The sequence below is a fragment of the Hyla sarda genome, chromosome 1 (genome assembly GCF_029499605.1).
Source record: "Hyla sarda isolate aHylSar1 chromosome 1, aHylSar1.hap1, whole genome shotgun sequence".
Lineage (NCBI taxonomy): Eukaryota > Metazoa > Chordata > Amphibia > Anura > Hylidae > Hyla > Hyla sarda.
In genome coordinates, this window is record NC_079189.1 from 127,830,295 (window position 1) to 127,852,784 (window position 22,490).

The 22,490-nt window shown below is 41.2% G+C and overlaps 1 protein-coding gene and 1 long non-coding RNA gene across 4 annotated transcripts in view; one reads left to right on the forward strand and one right to left on the reverse strand.

Annotated features, from left to right (window-relative positions):
- Positions 1-22,490, forward strand: part of SPOCK3 (SPARC (osteonectin), cwcv and kazal like domains proteoglycan 3) — a 366,584-nt gene that overhangs the window by 17,250 nt on the left and 326,844 nt on the right. The gene's annotated exons all lie outside the window — the stretch shown is intronic.
- On the reverse strand, positions 585-10,643 carry LOC130358219 (uncharacterized). Its single transcript, XR_008889437.1, has 3 exons — positions 10,324-10,643; positions 8,975-9,092; positions 585-722 (listed from the first exon to the last, which is right to left on the reverse strand). It is a non-coding gene; the product is annotated as an uncharacterized LOC130358219 (long non-coding RNA).

A 22,490-nucleotide genomic window follows, 5' to 3' on the forward strand; every position in this document is an offset into this window, starting at 1 on the left:
TATTTTTTTTGCCACTATGACAGGTACACTTTAAGGGATGAAATGACACCAATCAATGTCTAGCTAACAGCTGGGGTTGCTGAATACCATGTCCTATTGTGTATATTGAAATCTCCCTTGCCTCTCAACAGAGCATTCTCAGGCCACTATAACTACCTTCACCCAGTTCTATCCTTTCCCTGAATGTTTGTGAACACTTACTTGTATTCTATTATATTCTCTCAAAAGCTATGAGTTCATGTTTGGTCTTCTTTTTGCATGTTTGAGATCTACCCAAAGAGATCCATGCCCTATCAAGCGAAATGGACATCAGTAAGGGATTCCAGGCTCAAAACCCTACTTTTTGATCCAAATCATATAGTATAAATGGACATTCATCTGAACCAAGAAAAAAAGAAAAAAGACATATTTCATTCTATTTATTTTTTTTATATTATTTTAGTATTCTAACTCTGTATTTTATTTTGACACATTTTCAAAAGAGAAGAAAAACACAAATCCGCAACTGGCACTAACATAGCGCGTTGCTAAACCCTTAATAATGAAGTCTATTTAGCCATCGTTGATTGTCTATTGCTCTGAAAACAAAGCTGTGTTGAAGAAGACAAAGCCATTGCAGATATCTGCATAATGATCACTTCTCAGTTTTCACAGCTGAAACGAAAATGTCAATGGCACCAGCTGGGCTATACCCAAGGACAGTGAAATAACATAGGGTGATGCTAGAAAAAAAAACAGAATAAATGTAGCTACCAAATCATTAGAAAGAATAGCCAGAAATCATTAGAAAAGATAGCCAGCGTAGAGCCAGCATAGACCTATACTTATCTAATCTGATGTCGTAATCGGTTTACAGTAATGCATATGCAGGCTCTAATGCCATGTTATAGATACGAACAAAGGATAATATAAAGCTGAGTAAATCTAATAAGCTTAACACCAAAATGCAGTTTAATGTAAGATGACTGCAAAAAAAAAACCATATAACTTACTATTACTAGAACAGTTTGGCTACATAAAATTAAATATTGGGAAAAAGATTTTCTGAAATCTAAATGACAATACCTTACTATATCATGGTTGTCGTGCAATATCCAAATAATTTTACTTTTTAATGTTTTACTGTAAATAGATGTAGATTAATCAAAAGAAGAATATGTTGTCCACAAGTCTAGTAGGCTCCATGTGGCTGTAAACCTGGGTTAGTTTTATAGAGAATTACATTAGAACGCCATTAAAGGGGCCAAGGTAATACTTTTACATACAGCCCATCATATCGTGCACAAATAATATGCAATATCCAAACAAAACCATTCTAATGAACCCATGTAATACTAAAAATCAGTGTACAAAAATGTCATTATACGATTCTACATTGTGTTAGGTGCTTTTACTTTGTTCCTGGTGTTCCCGATTCATTAAGCACTTCCAATAAAAAAAAATGTGGAACACGTTTTTTTTGCAAGTAAATCTGACTAAACATTGTGATGGCTCTAACCAGTTATTATGGTACTAAACACTGTTATTTGTAGCTGTATTAGAACAGATACATTTAAAGGCTTCAACCCAAAAAATTTAACAGCAGATACAATGATATTAAACACACATTATGATACATTTTACCCTCTTTTACCCACTGTGTCCTTAATTTGTGCATTTTAACTCCAGTTTAATCCAAAGAACTTGTAGGTTTGCATAACAGGGTGTCAGCTGTGGCCATACATGTTAGACATCTGTAGGTCTGATGGTTGTTCATTGTGTCTCTTCTCTCTATAGGGGGGTACAAAGGTAACATCTGCACTTGGGCCCTGGTACCTAAGAGGACCCCAAGGCAATTCTTCGTCTTAAGAAGATACCACTATTCTACATGGTAGACAGGGGGCCCTGTTACAGATTTTGCTTTGGGGCCCAAGAGCTACAAGTTCCGATGCCCATCCTGCTAATATGTTTTCAATGGATAGAAAGGGGTAGGCTGCTAAGAATCACCTCTAGAGGCAGTTTATCTGTCTAAGAATAAAAGGATCAGGTAGTTTATATACAACTACCTGATCCTGATCTTCCCCAACAACAGATGTCAGTAAGAGTTGAAAGGCCCCCATAAATATTAAATTGTATTGTGGCCTGAAAAAATTGGCTGGTTTTGCCAACAATTAGTTAACGTGCATGGCCAGCTTAAAGGGGTTTGCACCATAAACATATATGTAAAGTGCATCGCTGGCAGTCAAAGTTTACTGGTGTGTGGTGTGTACAGTTGCTTGTGCATGCAGTTCTTATTGCCTCACTGAATTTCCATAGCGTGCGTGGGCCCTTAAAGTAATATTCTCTTTGTTACCCAAAGGAACCAATCAAACCTCAGCTTTCATTTTACCAGACAAATGAGAGAAATGAAAGGTGAACCCTGAGTGGTTGCTATGGGTTACAAATAGAATCTTACTAATAAGACAGCTTGAGAAAACTCCTGTGCAAGTAATAGGCGATTATTATCATTCTATCTAAAACAAAAGCTGTTTTTTTTCCTATAGCAGCCAATCACATCTGAACTTTCAATTCTTATAGTGATCCTGAAAAATGAAAGTAGAGCTCTGATTGGTTCCTGGTAGGGATTCCAAGAAGTCTACCGATAGGAAATCTGGAAGTGCTACAAAGAGGCTAAAGATTGAAGCTTTGCTGGCAGATGGGGGCTCTGTGCTGTTCACATAAAGTCAAACATACATTTTACAAGCTGACTTTCAGGCTATGTTCACACGGTGCAATATTTGTGTAATGTCCGCTTGAAAAACATGGAAAAATCAGGCACCAGTAGAATATGCTGGTGCTAAGACCATTTCAAAATGCGCCAAAATAGCATTGGAAATTTCCTTGCAGAAAACCTCTTGTTTGCTCAATGGTAAAATGAAGCAGAAATGAAGCGGAATCTGCACTTATTTGATGCAGAATGTAAAGTGAAAACCATTGCAAAAATTTCCAAGTCCCATTTACTTGGAATTTTATTTTTGGATTCCTGCAAAAGAATAGACATGTCCATTCTCCCAACAGAATTTGGGAAACTTCCATAGTATGTTTATCGGAGTATAATATAAGTATTCACCCTTTATCCCACTCCAGGATGTGGAAGCTGGTCTCTTCTGCTGCAGGGGAGATACCACGAGGGTATCAGTTAGGTGGCAGCTGGCCAAGTAGGCCAGAATGCCCTGGTGTCAAACCTGGTGTCAGGGATACAGACAGGGGGGGGGATAGCTGATGTTGAAGATGGTATTAGCGTAGCACAGCAGAGGCAGAGCTGAAATGGTGTTATAGCAGCACATGGGGGGAGGTTTATCAAAACCTGTGCAGAGGAAAAGTTGCCTAGTTGCCCATAGCAACCAATCAGATTCCTTCTTATATTTTTGACACGGCCTCTGCAAAATGAAAGAAGCAATCTGATTGGTTTCTATGGGCAACTGGTCAACTTTTCCTTTGCACAGGTTTTGATAAATCTCCCCAATAATCTGTGGAACAGCAGAACTGAGAAGTTCAGATGCAGCCAATAAGAAGGTGCTGCCTGACAGCGACTGCGGGGGACAGAAATCATGAGAGTGTGCTGGTTCTATTGGCTGTTAAGGGACATGCCAAAAACTGCAACATGCAATGGATGCCTGGAAAGGATCCATGCTGCCCGAAATATTAACCCCTGAAATTCCAAGCCCCAGTTACACCAAAGTAATAAATATGTTCATTTCACCGGAATCTGGTTCTGGGTGGGAAATTCTGTAGTGTGCACTGAGCAGCAGAAATAAGCATTAATTCGGAGCACAATGTCTGTAGTGTGCATGGGTCCTAGAACACCTTGATAAATCTACTGTATGTATAAAAAACTCTTGTGTGTATGGATGTGTGTATGTTCCAGCATCACTTCCAAACGGCTAAAGATATTCCCATGAAACCTGGTACACATGTTACTAATATGTTGACTAAAAATATAGGATAGTTTACTTAACCCTTACCCACCCCCATTTGCGAGGGTCAAATTTTTTTGTTTTAAAAAATACAAGTCTATAGGAAATATATCTTACTGCATAATTTCCAAACGGCTGGAGAAATTTCAATAACACTTGGTACACGTTACTTATATGTCCACTAAAAATATAGGATAGTTTCATTAACCCTAACCTACCCCCTTATGTGAAGGATGGGGTTTTTGTTTCAAGTCCCATGCAAGTATTTGGGATTTCCAGTACCTTACACCACAAGCTCCATTCTGTATCCCCTGGTGAGTGTGTCAGTCCGGCTGACAAACCACACCCTCCCCACATGCCACACCACATCTCACAAAGCCACACCGACCCTTTAGGCCACACCTCTTTTATTTTCTAACCTTTTTGTGCATTGGTCTGGCTTACAAATCACGCTGATTCCCACAAAGCCATGCCACCTGAGGACAGGATATCAGGACGGCATATGGGGATAAGATATGAGGACAGGATATGAAGTTGGGATATGAGGATGGGATATGAGGACAGGATATGGGGACAGGATACGATGTCGGGATATAAGTACGGAATGAAAAGGACAGGATATGAGGAAGGGATATAAGGATGGGATATGAGGTCAGGATATTAGGATGGGAAATTATATGACAGGATATGAGGTTAGAACATGAGGTCAGGATATGAGGACAGGATATGATGTCGGGATATAAGGACGGGATGAAAAGGACAGGATATGAGGACGGCATATGAGGTTGGGATATGAGGACGGGATATGGGGTCAGGATATGAGGATTGATATGAGGGCAAAAGGAGGACAAAAACTTCCTCCATTGTTGCTTTTCCTCTACCACAAAGAGTTTTTGCGCAAAAACTAACTGCACAAATTTTTTTTTTAAATTTCAGCCATTAAAATGTCAGGAAAGCAATGATAAATCTCGCTCAAGGAGGGGGGAACCCTCTGCAATTTCTTGAATGGGACCCCTGCTTTTAACAAAACTCCTGTAATATACCAGTAAAAAAGCACAGGAGTTCATGGGATACACTGAAATACAGCAAACAACAGACTTGTTCTAGTAAGCATATACTAAAGTATACAAAAATAGGAATCGACAAATACAAATTGGAAATTAAGGTATATTTCCTTCTATGTTTAACCCTTTAAGGACCAGGGGTTTTTCTGTTTTTGCATTTACATTTTTTCCTCCTTACCTTTAAAAAATGAAAACTCTTTCAATTTTGCATCTAAAAATCCATATGATGGCTTATTTTTTGCTCCAGCAATTCTACTTTGTACTGACATCAGTCATTTTACCCAAAAATGTACGACGAAACAGAAAAAATTAAATTATCGTGCGACAAAATTGGAGAAAAAACACCATTTTGTAAGTTTTGGGGGCTTTTGTTTCTATACAGTAAATTTTCAGTAAAAATGACACTTTCTCTTTCTTCTGTAGGCCCATACAATTAAAATGATACCCTATTTATATAGGTTTCATTTTGTCGTACTTATATGTTTAAAATTGTCATCTTCTGACCCCTATAACTTTTTTATTTTTCCACATATGGGGTGGTATGAGGGCTAATTTTTTGCGCTGTGATCTGAAGTTTTTATCAGTACTATTTTTGTATTCATCAGACTTTTTGATCGCTTTTTATTCATTTTTTCATTAAATGAAAAGTGACCAAAAATACACTATTTTGGACTATGGAATTTTTTTGCACGTACGCCATTGACCGTGCAGCTTAATTAATGATATATATTTATAACTCAGACATTTCCGCACGTGGCAATACCCCATATGTTTATTTTTATTTACACAGTTTTTTTTTTTTTTTTTTTTATGGAAAAGGGGGGTGATTCAAAATTTTATTATGGAAGGGGTTAAATGATCTTTATTTATTTTTATTTTTTTGCACCGTTATAGCTTCCATAGGGGGCTATAACACTGCACACACTGATCTTTTACATTGATCAATGGTTTCTCATAGGAAACCATTGATCAATGATTGTGCTGCTTGACTTCTCATGCCTGGATCTCAGGCACTGAGCAGTCATTCGGCGATCAGACACCAGGAGGCAGGTAAGGGGACCCTCCTGCTGTCCTACAGCTGTTCGGGATGCCGCGTTTACATTGCGGCGATCCCGAACAGCCTGCTGAGCTAGCTGGGGATAATTTAGTTTCACTTTAGACGCGGCGATCAACTTTGAATGCCGCATCTAAAGGGTTAATAGCTGATCGCGGTGCCGCGCTATTAGCCACTGGTCCCGGGCCCGACCCACGGTAAAGAACGGGAGGTACGCCCTTGGTCCTTAAGGTGTTAATGTACAGTATGAAAGTCCTATCTATGTGGGCCTGTTGGGGACTTACAAAACAGTAAAATATTAGTTGTATTATTGTGTATAGGTATTAGTAATATCTGTAGCGAGGCATTGAAAGCACATTTCACAGATGTGGTAATGTTTATGGGCCTGTCACTGGGGATTATGTAAATGATAGTTAATGAACATTTACATATTAACTTTTATCATACTTATCATGCATATCATTACCTTGTATTCAAATGCGCATTTATCTTCATTATATTGTCCAGATGGTATACTCAGCTCCAGTCTGGTGCCATAAGCAAATCACAATCCTACTTGCTGCCAGATAAACTAACAGCATAGAATGAGTTGCGTCATTTTGCCAACAAGGCACTTTTATGCCTATATCTCTGCTCAACGAAACATGGAACAAAGCATATTGTTTAAGTTCTGCAGAATATTTTTTTTTTAAATGTAAAATCTTCTTAGTTTAAACATGACACTATGACATTACTCTCATGAAAGTATTGTGCTCTGACTTTTATGGAACACTTACAGTCTAGTTTAAAGACTTCCTACTCTTCCTACTCTGCCGGAAAACATCTTATCCCCTATCCAAAGGATAGGGGATAAGATGTCTGATCACGGGGGTCCCTCCTCTGGGGACCCCCGCCATCTCCAGGCCGGCAGCGTCCAGACCACGGAAGCCTGGAGCTTCTATGTTCATGTCATGCCACGCCCCCTCTATTCATGTCTATGGGAGGGGGCGTAACCGCTAGTACGTAGCTATCACGCCTGATCCCATTGACATGAATGAGGGAGCGTAACGGCTGTGCTCGCTAGTCATCTGGCATAGAACTCCGTGCATCGGATGACTGGGGTGCCACAGCGGAGATCGTGGGGGTTCCAGCAGTAGGACCAAGGGCTGTCCAGGCATCCTGGGAGTTGAAGTTTTGCAACATCTGGCGGGCCACAGTTTGAGACCACTAGTTTAGATGATCAGATCACTTATAGTGGAATAAAACATGTAAAATTTGAATAAGATGAGCAAATATTCAAAATATTCCTTAAAGTCAGGTCACAAAACCGGATACGGGGCAAAAAGGACCTGACCGAAGTCACTATCTTGCTCTTGTCGGCTCATTAAAGTGAATGGGTTTCAGCGCTGGTCTGCCTGGGATATGGGAGCTCCAGGTTTGGAAATTTCCCAGCTGGATCAAGCAGCCGTAGTGACTAAATGTAATGAGAATGCAACCTAACAGTGGTTTCAGGTAATCTACAGCTTTAATGGACCTTTTAGGGTAGGTCACACGTAGCGCATCCACAGCCTATTTGACGCTACTGCCCATCCCTAGAGTGTTCCTTCAACTGTGCCCGTGTATCCTGCCCTCAACAGCCATCCGCCTTTACGAGCAGACACATAAGGAGCTGCAAGTTGCGTGCGCGCATGCGCAGAGTACTCATCACGTCCGCTCTCAGCCTAGCTCAGGGAGCAAGGGCACAGCAACGATGTCTGGAGAGCTGCGCATCCGCATGAGACTTGCAGCTCCCTCTGTGTCTGCTCATAGCGGCATATTGCTGCTGCGAGCAGGACACATGAGCACAGCCGAAGGCACACTCTAGGGATGGGCAGTAGCGCATCTGCAGCATAACATACACTGCAGATGTGCTATGTGTGACCCTACCCTTAATGAGATATCCAGTATTAGACAACAAAGAGATGATTTCTTTATATAAAAAAAAAAAAACAGCATCACATCTCTCCTCAGGTTGTGTGTGGTATTCCAGCTAAGTTCCATTGAAGTAAATGGAGTCGAGTTGCAATACCACACACAACCTGACGACAAGAGTTTTTATTCCCGGTTAACCCCTTTAATCCAATCACCACAGTTCTGATATCTGTAAAGGAAAAAAGGTGAAAAGCAACCAGCTTTGTTAACCAGCTGTGAATATCAATATTTTATTTGTAAGGAAATGGCATTTTTAGAAGACAAAAATAGCAAAAAGAAACTAAGCCGCGACTGAAATACATTTTGATTCACTGTGTTGTTTTGCGCTGTAAGCGTGTGGGAAGTCTGACAGGTAGTAATTAAAGACTATTGCTGCTTAGCGTCAGGTTGGCTTCTGAATAATATGACTGTTGAAAATATTTCTTGTTTCTGTTTTTGATTAAGCAATGTCCCCTTTCTATGTATAACTGAAGAGAGTGTTTCCGGATATAATTACTTGCCATTATATTATATTTCATCTGACTGTAGTGTAAAATCAAAGCTTTCTGATTGTCAAATCCTGTACAAGAAAATTATTACTTTAAATAGGTTATTCAACTTTGTAAAAATAAGTTTAACCCCTTTTTCATAACACAAGACCCATAACTATAACTTGTTTTTTGTTTTTAGCCTAATTGTTTCGGATTATAGTTTTTATTGGTACCAGGTTGGAATGCATATGACTTTTTGATTGTTTTCTTTTTTGTTTTTTTTAGTATCCTGATAAACAAAATACAGTAATCATGGCGAGTCCTCCCATGCAGGGGTCATTATTTGACCATATAAGTGATTACATGCAGTTATATCAGGTGACTGACAGCAACCCCCATAATTACCACTACAGACCATATAAGAGATTACATACAGTTATATCAGGTGACTGACAGAAACCCCCAACATTACCACTACAGATCATATAAGAGATTACATACAGTTATATCAGGTGACTGACAACAACTCTGATTGGAATCTGTCACTTTCCTTTTTCTTCTCCATCCGGCCCAGATAGTCATTATGATTTCTTCCAGCTACGACTCCTCTCTGCAGAACCTGTCGGAAAAAACATTTCAGGCTCTGCATTTTTCCAAGACCTCTAATGCCCCAAATCGTAATCATAGGAGACCCGAGTAGGTAGGGCCCCTCCGGAGAGAGTTGCCCCTGTAGGTAAATCCGGCAGATAGCTGTCCACTGTATGAAAACCCCTATAAAACCTATGTAGATAGTAGGTAGCCCCCCTATTAGCTTGGTAGTTGGTCCCCATATTAGTTGGGCAGGAACGTAGTAGATAGTCCCCCAGGTAGGCAGCAGTTCTCCAACATTAGGTGGGCAGCAGTTCCCCCACATTAGGTGGGCAGCAGTTCCCCCACATTTGGTGGGCAGCAGTTCCCCCACATTAAGTGGGCAGCAGTTCGGCCACATTAGATAGGCAGCAGTCTTGCACATTCCCCCAAAATCATGATTCTGACATCCGTATTCCACTCAGAAATGCATTGCTGCCTATGAGACATCGCATTTCCGAGCTGTCCTAGCACCTACCGGAACTTGCAAATGTGCAGAATGTCCGCTAGTGTTTTTCAGTCGGACACTCTGCACACCTTTGGCCATGTGAACACGGCCTTAGCCATTGCAAAATGCGGTTGCAGAATTGCGTAAAACTTTTTAGGCATTTTACAAAAATTTGTGCCTAAATGTGTTTGTATAAAAAAAAAAAAACAATTGCCAAATACATTACCACTGCGAACAGCTGTAAATTTGTTCTACTTCAACTCCCTTTACAAATGCACTTACAGCTACAACATGTAAAAAGGTGCAACCTTTTTGCACCAAATTTTTTTGCCACTCCTAATATAGAAATTAAATGCACTATGCCAATATTAATAATTCAGACAAGTAGGGATGACTGAAAGAGGAGATGCATTATAGGCTGCGATCACATGGTAGCAGCAAAAAATTTGCTTATTTTATTTAAGTAATTTTATTCATTTTTTTTCACCTTCATTCTTTATGTATTTATTTTTATTTATTTTATTTCTTTATTTATTTTCAAATGTATTTCTATTTTGCCTATTATTAAAGAATAAAATGGCTGAAAAGGAACTCAGGCAGTGTTTCTCATCCAGGGTTGCAAAACTACAACTCTCAGCTTGCCCAGACAGAAGGCTGTCCGGGCATGCTGGGAGTTGTGGTTTTGCAACAGCTGGAGGCACCATGGTTGGGTAACACTGATCAACCCGCTCCCCAGGCCACCCGCCCGCAGTTGCCGCCACCCTGCCATACATACCTACTGCTGTTCAGGTCCTCTTCCTCTGTCCTTCCGTACGGCTTCTTCTTCTCTTCTTTCTTCTTCCTCTGAGCTCCAGCATCTGATTACGTCACTGGCACGCCAGAGCGTAGAGGAAGGTTCAGCCTCTTGTGTCTGCTGGCTTACTGTAGCCATGGGCACAAGAGTGATTGACAGGGTGAGGAGCCAATGTCAAACTTTTTACCGAGTGGCATATTTACAGTTAAATGCAGGACATGTGGGGCTGTTCCAGTATGGCGGGACATCACCCCAAAAGCAGGAATGTCCCGCCGGATTCGAGACAGTTGGGAGTTATGCTTTTGTTATTTTTGTACTATCATTATGTTATGTCAGCTGAATTCTTTAATTGGTATGCTTTTCTACCAAACTTAGACTAGCTTTGGAAGTCCATGATGTGGCCACAATTCACAGCCCCGGATATATTTCCATACCATCTTTAAAATGATTGATGACCTTTCTGTGGCTTTTCCCACAAGTTTTATACTACATAGAGAGTTTTTGGAAAAGAGGGATTTCAAGGTATTTTTAGGTAGTAAAGTAGCATATTAATAAGGGCAGAAGTTCATTAAAGGGGTACTCTGCTGGGGGAAAAAAAATCAACTGATGCCAGAAAGTTAAACAGATTTATAAATTACTATTTAAAAATCCTAATCCTTGATGTACTTAGCTGCTGTATTCCTTTTTGAAATTTTTTTTTGTCTGACCACAGTGCTCTCTACTTCTAAAGAAAAGAACTTCATGTGGAGTATGCAGCAGCTGATAAGTACTGGAGAAATTAAGATTTTTAAATAGAAGTAATTTACAAATCTGTTTAACTTTCTGGCATCAGTTGATTTAAAAAAAAAATATTTACAGAAGAGTACCCCTTTAACCCCTTAAGGACTCAGGGTTTTTCCGTTTTTGCACTTTCGTTTTTTCCTCTTTTAAAAATCATAACCCTTTCAATTTTCCACCTAAAAATCCATATTATGGCTTATTTTTTGCGTCGCCAATTCTACTTTGCAGTGACATTAGTAATTTTACCCAAAAATGCACAGCGAAACGGAAAAAAAAATCATTGTGCGACAAAATTGAAAAAAAAACGCCATTTTGTAACTTTTGGGGGCTTCCGTTTCTACGCAGTGCATATTTCGGTAAAAATTACACCTTATCATTATTCTGTAGGTCCATACGGTTAAAATGATACCCTACTTATATAGGTTTGATTTTGTCGCACTTCTGGAAAAAATCATAACTACATGCAGGAAAATTTATACGTTGAAAAATGTCATCTTCTGACCCCTATAACTTTTTTATTTTTCCTTGTACAGGGCAGTATGAGGACTCATTTTTTGCGCCGTGATCTGAAGTTTTTATCGGTATGATTTTTGTTTTGATCAGACTTTTTGATCACTTTTTATTTATTTTTAATGGTATAAAAAGTGACCAAAATACGCTTTTTTGGACTTTGGAATTTTTTTTCGCGTACGCCATTGACCGTGCGGTTTAATTAATGATATATTTTTATAGTTCGGACATTTACGAACGCGGCAATACCACATATGTTTATTTTTATTTTTTTTACACTGTTTTATTTTTTTATGGGAAAAGGGGGGTGATTCAAACTTTTATTAGGGAAGGGGTTAAATGACCTTTATTAACACTTTAAAAAAAAAAAATTTGCAATGTTATAGGTCCCATAGGGACCTATAACACTGCACACATTGATCTTTTACACAGATCACAGGCGTGTATTAGCACGCCTGTGATCAGTGTTATCGGCGCTTGACTGCTCCTGCCTGGATCTCAGGCACGGAGCAGTCATTCGCCGATCGGACACCGAGGAGGCAGGTAAGGGCCCTCCCGGTGTCCGGTCAGCTGTTCGGGACACCGCGGTGAAATCCGAACAGCCCGACTGAGCAGCCGGGTCACTTTCACTTTAGAAGCGGCGGTCAGCTTTGACCGCCGCTTCTAAAGGGTTAATACCGCACATCGCCGCGATCGGCGATGTGTGGTATTAGCCGCGGGTCCCGGCCGTTGATGAGCGCCTGGAACCACGCGATATGATGCGGGATCGTGGCGCAATCCCGCTTCATATCGCGGGAGTCGGGGCAGGACGTAAATATACTTCCTGCGTCGTTAAGGGGTTAAGTTTAAACTATAAGCTTACAATGTTGATCTAGAGGTAACTGCCAATTCAGTCTTATTTTAGGTGGAAACGTTTCTTTCTGACTCCAAATCCCTGAATCAACAACCCATCTCCAGTAATCTAGTACCCAAAACTTACAATGTTGTTCCTTCCAAAATCAATTGATATGTATTTCTTCTCTTTTTAACCCTTTCAGGACTAGTTTTTTTCCTCCTCACCTTTTAAAAATCATAACGCTTTCAGTTTTCCACCAACAGACATATATTAGGGCTTGTTTTATTCACCAATTTTACTTTGTAATGACATTAGACATTTCACCACAAAATTCACAAGAAAAAATTATTTGTGGGACAAAAGTGAAAAAAACACACCATTTTGTTATTTTTTAGTGGCTTTCATTTCCACACAGTGCACTTTTCTGTAAAAATGGCACCCTATATTTATTCTGTAGGTCCATATGGTTACAAGGATACCCAATTTATGTAGGTTTTATTTTGTTATATTACTTATACTAAATAAAAATTATAACTACATGCACCAAAATTAGTATGCTTAAAATTATCATATTCTGACCCCCTATAACTTAATTTTTCTGCATGCAGGGCTATGTGAGGGCTTATTTTTTGTGCTGTGATTTGTAGTTTCTATTGGTACCATTTTTGTTTTGATTGGACTTTTTGATCGCTTTTTATAAAACATTTTAGTTTATACAAAATGACCAAAAATAGGCAATTTTGGACTTTTTGATTACGTATATGCCATTGACCTTGCGGTTTAATTGACATATTTTTATAGTTCAGACATTTATGCATGCAGCGATACCACATATGTTTATGTTTATTTTTGTTTGCATATTTATTTTTTAAATGGGAAAAGGGGGGTGATTCAAACTTTTATTAGGGAAGGGGTTAAATCACATTTATTAACTTTTTTTCTTTTACTTTTTTTACATAATTTTTTAGTCCCCATAGGAGACTATTACATGCAATCTTCTGATTGCATACACTGTTCAATGCTATGCCACTGTCTGATCACCCATCAGACAGTGAGGAGGCAGGTAGGGACCTCCCCCATCCACTCAGCTGTTCGGGACACAGTGATTTCACTGCGGCGGTCCCGAACAGCCTGACTGAGCTGCCGGGAACGGTTTTACTTTCACTTTAGATGCGAAAATCCATTTTGATCACCGTGTCTAAGGGGTTAATGCCAGGCAAAGATACATGACAATATGCAATAAAACAAACACATGAACGAGAAAAAACCATGCGAGAGCAGTTTCCATACAACTTCAGGCAGTACACCAATAATAGTAGTCGACCATAGAAGAAAAAACGATCAGAGATCTCGGGGGGAGACACCATGAGTGCAATTAGCATGTTTGAGCACACCATTATCATCCTGAAGGAACGGACAGTAGGAAAGGAGAGAGAGCGAGGAAGGAGAATAAGAAAAGAAGAGAAAGGCAGGAGTGGGGGAGAGACAAGGAGAGGGGTGAGAGGAACCACGAAGGGAGAGAAGACAGGGGATGAGAGGGAGACGAGCGGTCAAACACAGGGCAAGTACACAGGGTGAGCAGCAGGGAGACTAAGTACGGTCAGCTAAAAAGAAAGCCTGTAGGGGGCCTCTACATAATTGAAGGAGAATAGAGGTAGGCAATCCCGGGGTATCCAACCAGGGTCCCCATATATGTTCAAATTTAGCCATGTCGTTCCTTTTAAGATCCCCCCCCCCCACTCCAACCTAATCACAGCATTCATCCTGTTCTCAATTAAACTCCTGCAGTGTGGGGGGAACCATGTGGGTCCAGTGCTACACAATAGTTTTATGTGCCTGTTACAGTATATGCTGGATTCCCAATAGAACACAGTCATCCACCTGAGTACCATCCAGACAACCCAGTGCACACTGCAGGAGTTAGTGGAAGAGGGCTAGAATAAACATGCCCTCAGTACCCCTAAATCTCCCTACAGCCCCAGAACATATGCAGTAATCCTGTCTCATCCATAGAGCATCTGGGGCATGTGGAATCAGGGCACCATCCGATTTTTTGTAGAAAGACTGGGGTCCGATATACTCTGTGTATCAAGTAAAACTGGGATAGACGATACGGTTCACTAAGACATAGGAGAGGCACGGTAGTCAACCACTGTTCGTCAGTAAGGGGTCCAACCTCTTCCATTCACTTGTCCCTAACCGTTAAAGGATACAGTAAGCTATGGATATAGCCCCTCTCTGAGTGCCCACCTTCCCAATGTCTTGCAAGAGATAATGAGTAGAAACAGTCAGTGGGCTTCCACCCCTCTGTTGTTCTCTCACATGGTGCATTTGTAGGTATTGGTAGAAGATGTAGGTATATGTGGAAGATTAAACTTAGTCTGAAGATTAGAAAAGTATAGAGTAGAGCCATCACCCACCACGTCAGTCAGATTATGTACACCCGCCATCACCCAGGGTGAGAAACCCTCCAATCGGAAAATCTCAGGAAGGTGGGGATTTTTCCATAGTGGGGTAAAGGGAGTAAAACCTGACACCTGCAATAATAATTTAACTGAACTCCACACCTGGACCATCAAAGAAACCGTTGGGAGTGAATAAACGGAGCCCAAAGTTGTGCCTAGCTCGAGAGCACCCAAAGGAGGGGACATCCCAGTAAGCCATTCCACCAATCTCCCAGACACACCACAACCACCTATCTACCCCCAACCTTTCAAATGTTGCACCTGGGAAGCTAGGAAATATACATAGCAATTAGGGACGGCCAGCCCACCATCCATTTTACCCTGTTGGAGAGTCTCCAATCGGATCCGAGCACGATCCCCTTTCCAGATAAGGAAACGAAAAAGGCTATTGAGCCGTCTAAAATACAGTGCTGGTAGAGGGGAGTTGTGGAGAACATAAAGTAACTGTGGCATCAAAATCATTTTGATTAGGTTGCAAGGACCAACAAAGATAGGGGTTGACGGGACCACGCATCAATCTTCCTCTGAAACTGTCTCAACAAGGGCAACAAGTTATCCAAAATGAAATCTTTCAGTCACACTGTAACCATTACTCCCAAATATTTAAAACAGGTCACTAGTTGTAATGGGGTAGGGGGCATTGGAGGAGACTCTAAGGATGGGAACATGAATATTACAACAGACTTACCCCAATTGATAGTGAGACCGGAGTACCCACCAAAGGGGGTTATAGTAGACATAATAGGGGCTATCGAGGAGTCACAATCACTTGTGTACAGTAACATATCGTCGGCGTAGAGAAAGACACGCTCCTCACCATCATGCAAGGGGAATCCCCTAATATCCGGCGAGGAGCGACACAGGGATGCAAGTGGCTCAATCGCTATGTCTAAGAACATTGGTGATAGGGGTCATCCCTGCCCCCCGACCAAGAACAAAACCATCTGAGAGACCCCCATTAGCCCTGACCCTAGCTCTCGGTTGGAGTACAACAATTGCACCTAGCTTAGAAAGTAAGTCCCAAAGCCCATCTGACGCATGACAGCCCACAGGAATTACCACTCGATGCTGTCTAAAGCCTTCGCAGAGATGTCTGCATGCCCCCCCTCCCCCCTATAGGACTGAATGTTAAGATGTAGACATCTCAAATTATGGGAAGGGGACCTGTAAGGCATAAAGCCAGATTGATCCGGGTGGATCAAACTGTAACTACATGGGAAAGTCTGTTTGCTAATGCCCGAGCTAGCAATTCGACGTCAGATGTCAGGAGCGAGATCGGGCGATAGGAGTCTGGTAGGTGCAAGTCCTTACCATGTTTGGACAAAACGACTATGATCGCCTCTCTCATAGAGGGGGGCAATTCTCCAACTCTTAGAGCATCCTCAAAGACCTCCAATAATTGAGGAAGCAATACCTCACAGTGCATCTTAAAGAACTCCCCCGGTAGGCCATCCACCCCTGGAGCCTTCTCATTGGCCAAGGACTGGAGAGCTAGCTCCAAGTCTTCAACCATAAGGGGCTTGTCTAGTTACCATATTTGATCCGGGGAGAGGGTAGGTAAAGGAATGTCAGCTATGTAGGTGTCCAAGTCAACAGGAGAAACAGGAGAGATCCTACTAGTATTTAGGTGTTTATAAAAATCATGGAGGCAACCCAGAATGTCGGAATCAGTATGTAAAAAGTCCCTAGCAGTATTATTCAGTTCAGTCATATGTGGAGAACCCGACTGTGCCTGGACAATAGTAGCCAGCATGTGGCCAGAGCTCTTACCATCCTGAAAGAAGAATTGCTTTGTGAAGAACCTTTTATTGTCAGCAACATGAAGGAGGTGATCCTTCAAAAGGGTCTGCGCCTCCCTCCATTGCGCTTCAGCCACAGCGAAATGGTCCGCCACATACAATGCTTTCGTCTCGAGCACTCTACGTTGATGAGTCAGTGTCAATTCCTTGGACTTAGTCTTATGTCGGCTAATCCTCTGAATATACAGTCCCCTGATGTATGCCTTCATCACCTCCCATATCATTTAAACCAATGAGGTACCTAAATTAAGGGTGAAGTAATCTCTGAGGGCCTGGTCTATGTCGCCCCCCACATCTACTAGTCGTAACCAGAAGGGGTGTAAATGCCACAAAGTAGACATGGAACAGAAGGTATGATAAGAGATATTGCGGGGAAGGTATTACATGTCCCCCACTAAAGGCATAAAGGCAATAAGGAGTAAGTGCCCAGTGCTAAATCAGTATGGGAAAGGGTCCTATGGGAACTAATGTAGCAGGAATAATGGTGAGTATCAGGGTTCCGCATCCTCCACATGTTGCAGATGCCCACCTCCTCAAGGAGACACGCTAGGGAGGAACGAGTGGAAGGAGCGACACTGGATACAGCATAGTGTCTGTCCAGTTAGGGTGGAAGAACAGCATTAAAATCCCGATAAGTAAAGTGAGCACCCACAGCAAAGCTGAGAGGACAGAGAACACCCTCTTAAGGATATCGCTAGAGTAGGGGGGAGGAATATAAATTGCTACATGGATAACCTGCTCCCTAAAAATAGTGCAGTGTAAGCAAATATAACACCCCTCCAGGTCAATATGGGAGGAAAGACATTTAAAGGGAATGGCCCTATGGACCAGAATGGACCTCCCCCCCCCATGCATGAGTGGAATACGTGGAGCGGAAGGCCTGGGACACCCAAGAGTGGCAAAGAACACGCACTGAATCAGGGACAAGATGCGTTTCCATAAGGCAAAAAATGCCCGGGTGAAAGTCCTTCAGCTGGAAATCAGGCAGCGCTTGTTGGCATCCCCCATGCCTCTAAAATTCTAGGAAAGGAGATGGACTTGATTAGCCATTAGAACAGACAAACATAGAAGAGGATAACTCACGGTGTCTCCCCAGGACCACAAATACAGGCAAAGCAGACATCATGGGTGACAGCTTATGAAGAAACCCCCTGGTGGAGGAGCATGAAAGGACAACCTGTGTGCCTGCTCTACAGGAAACAAGGGAGATAGGGTATCCTTTCCAAACTTTGTCAGGAGCCAAGATTCAAAAAAGTCTCCCACAGCCTTCCCCTCAGCATGTTCAGGGACACCAATAATCCTGAGGTTATTCCGTCAGAGACGGTTTTTCAAGTTGTCCGACTTGGCAATCAGCAGAGAAACATTATGCTCTACTTGGCCCAGATCTCTCTGTACAGCAGAAAATTTATCCTCCATGTCCCCTAATCTGTCTTCAAGGGCTGTAATCCGCTCATTTGTGTGGCGGAGGCCGTATCGAGCCAGTATCCACTCCCAGGGCCAGGACTGCAGAATAAATGTCCCTCATAGTGGGCTCTGTGATGGATCAAGGAACAGGCTGTCCGGTGGACAGAGCAGCAGGCACCCCTGTGACAGCCCTCCCACTAACCTGTCCAGACCACAGTGTTGCGCCGGCCTGGGAAGATGATCCGGGGTCTTTGGGTTCCACACAGTCCTCAGAGGTATCAGTGGATGAAATGTTGTGTTTTATATTTCTGTTTTCCTACTGGGCCAGCATTCTGCCCATACTGTGGAGTGTGCAGCTGGCCAGTAGCTTATTTGGATTTATTAATGGCTACTTCGTTAATGGAGTCAAGTGTGAAAAGTGCCCTATGTTGCATCCCTGTTACCGCTCCATGGGGACTCCTTGTCTACTGGGGGTTTTATGTGGGATCGCGATTTATCCCGTCTTGTTTTCAGTGTGAACAGTGTTCTATAATTATATCCTGTTGTATCTGTTTTTCTGAGTTATAACTTGGCATCCCTGTTACCTGTCCATGGGGACTCTGTGTCTACTGGAGGTGTTCAGAGGGATTGCGATTATTCCTGATTAGCGATAGATCCCGTTTACCAGTCCGAGGGTATTGTTATTCCTGTGTCTACCGGAGGTTTTTCTAGGGGATTAAGCTTATTCCTGTTTTGTTCTGGAGTATGTTCAGACTTATCCATTTTCCTGTCTGGTGTTTTGAACTCTATGGGGGAGATTTATCAAAACCTGTGCAGAGGAAGAGTGGTGCAGTTGCCCATAGCAACCAATCAGATTGCTTCTTTCATTTTCCACAGGCCTCTAAAGAGGCCTGTGGAAAATGAAAGAAGCAATCTGATTGGTTGCTATGGGCAACTACACCACTCTTCCTCTGCAAAGGTTTTGATAAATCTCCCCATATATGTTTATTAGTTCTTTATTCAGATCCTTGGAGTTCTATTCATGACCGCTTATCTATAGTGTTCTCTGTTCTCGACCACTGCGTCCTCTGTTCATGTCCGCTGATATAGTATCCTCTGTATTATCTCTCTGATCTGTGTCCTCCTTTGTGACCGACTATTTATTAATATGTGTTTTTAGGCCCCTGCACTTTAGTTCAGGAAGGGACTGGCGCCCAGTTTTCGATCCACCGTTTATTGTGGATGGGCAAGTAGGCAGGGAGAGCGGTTTTAGAATCAGTTTAGGGCTCACTCTCCATTTCCCCCGGTTGGTCCCTGACAATAGTTCTCCTTGTATACTGGTATTATTGGTAATATGGCTCCAATATGGCAATTTATTTCCTTGATAGATAGATTGATAGTGTACTGTAAAGTGATGAAACTGGGTGTGGCTACTGGTGGCTGACACAATGCTGTGGAGCTAGTATGCAATTATTTCCAGGGCTGGTTTTCATCCCCAGTCCGGCCCTGGCCACAGTTCCCAGAGGATAATTCTACTTTCCTGCTATAAAGAAAACAATAAACAGAGAAATAAATTATTGTACAAAAACATCTCACATTAGCTTTAGAATGCTGTGTATGTTAGCCTTATAATTAGTATGTAAAAGGTAAACCTGTACTTTATGTTCTATCAGTGATTAAAAATTCTACTGTAGCTTCCACTGCTCCTAGCAGCACTTGAGGGTTTGGCAGTAAAGCATTTTACACTGTTCTTTATTTGATGTAAAGTCATTTTTTCTCACCATTTAAATTTTTTTTTTTTACTTTTGATGACTTTAGATACAAGGCATGTTGCTCTAAAATCTCCAAACACACCATTGCACAGCCAGTTTCATGCCTGCTTACAGACATTCCCAGATATGTATGGAAATATGCCATTGTGCTGCCTAGCCAGTCAAAAGCAGAAAAAACAAGTCATACAAGAGTAAAAATATTTGCTTTAGCATTGTTCAGCCAGCATATAACTCACATCTAAGGACGTATCTAAGAGTATTAAATACCTAGCCGGATTTATTGTTTACCTCTTTATGGTAGCATAGTGCATCCCTTAAACTTGTATTGTAATCATTATTTATGTAGTACCACAATTTGGGATGCTTTTTTTTTACTGCTCAGTGGCCTATGTCTGAGGGGTTGGCTGTAGGAAGTATTGCACTGGGCCTCTTAAGTTTATAGTTACAGAAGTGCTACCATAAATAACTTCAAGCTATTTACAGTTTTCTCTCCATGAGGAACTATTTCCTACACAGATTCCAAGCTGAAAAATAGAACCAAGCTCTGTAGAAGGTGACCGCATAGTTTAGGTCTCTTATCTGCAATGATTAAAGATGAGCACATTTTTTGAAAAATTAAATTCGGCCGATTCGCCAATAAAAAAAAAAAAAAAGAAAATGATTCCATCTGAATAAATTCTTGGCAAATAATAAAAAAAAAAATAATAATAATTATAAAAAAAATATATTATTTTTACATTTAATTGCCCTCTTTCTAAATTTTTATTATTGTCGGCTACATTTTAGGTCCCTGCCTGCCCACATAAATTGATCCCCTATTTAAAAATTAACATTAACATATACATTTTTTTGGGTGTTTTTATAATTTTTTATACAGCCAAGCAGGGCGTCTACATTTTAGGCTGCTTTCACACTACGAATATTCAACCGTTATTAAACATCCGTTTTCTGTATTGTATAATTAAAAAAACTGATGTAACATAGTAACATAGTTCATAATGTTGAAAAAAGACCAGAGTTCATCAAGTTCAACCCTAATGAGTCCCTACTGAGTTGAGTTGATCCAGAGGAAGGTAAAAAAAAAAACTCATACTAGAGGTAAAAATTACTTACCGACTCCAAATATGGCATCAGAATAGATCTCTGGATCAACCTTCTGTCCCTATAAATCTAGTATACATAACCGTTGATGTTATTATTCTCCAAAAATGCATCCAGACCCCCTTTGAACTCTTTTACAGAGTTCACCATGACCACCTCCTCAGGCATAGAATTCCACAGTCTTACTGCTCTTACAGTAAAGAACCCCCGTCTGTGCTAGTGTAGAAACCATCTTTCCTCTAAATGTAGAGGATGCCCCCTTGTTATAGATACAGTCCTGGGTATCAATAGATCATCTGAAAGATCTCTGTCCCCCTGATATATTTATACATAGTTATTAGGACTCCCCTAGGCCTTCTTTTTTCTAAACTAAATAACCCTAATTCTGATAATCTTTCTGGGTACTGTAGTCCTCCCATTCCCCGTATTACTCTGGTTGCCCGTCTTTGAATCCTCTCCAGCTCCACTATATCTTTCTTGTACACTGGTGCCCAGTACTGTACACAGTATTCTATGTGGTGTCTGACTAGTGATTTGTATAGTGGTAGAATTATTTCCTTGTCGTGGGCATTTATGCCCCTATTAATGCACCCCATGATTTTATTTGCCTTAGCAGCAGCTGCCCGACACTGGTCACTACAGCTAAATTTACTGTTAGCTAAGACTCCCAAGTCCTTTTTCATGTCACTTGTCCCGAGTGGGCATCCATTTAATACATAATGCCAGCCCGGATTTTTCCTCCCCATGTGTATTACTATTACCTTACATTTATCAGTGTTGAACCTCATCTGCCACTTCCCAGCCCAAACCTCCAACCTATTCAGATCCATTTTTAACAGTGCACTGTCCTCTATAGTGTTTACTGTTTTACAGAGTTTAGTATCATCTGCAAAGATGGCTACTTTACTATTCAACCCCTCTACAAGGTCATTAATTAATATATTAAATAGAACAGGACCCAAGACTGACCACTGTGGTACCCCACTAGTAACAGTCGCCCAATCAGAATAAGTACCATTTATAACCACCCTCTGTTTCCTATCAGTGAGCCAGTTACTTACCCACTTACACATATTGTCCTCCAGCCCAATCCTTCTCATTTTATGCACTAACCTTTTCTGTGACACCGTATCAAATGCTTTGGAAAAATCTAGATGTACGACATCCAGTGATTGCCCCTGGTCCAATCTGAAGCTCATCTCCTCATAAAAGCTGATCAGGTTAGTTTGACAGGACCAATCACTCATAAAGCCATGCTAATATGGAGTCATACATGTATTTTTATCAAGATATTCCAAAATAGCATCTCTTAGAAAACCCTCAAACAATTTACATACAAAAGAGGTTAAACTAACAGGTCTATAATTCCCGGAGTCACCTTTTGTCCCCTTTTTAAATATTGGCACCACATTTGCATCTGGGGAACAGTCCCTGTTACTATAGAGTCCCTGAATACTAGAAATAGGGGTCTGTCTATTACATTACTTAATTCCTTTAGAAGATG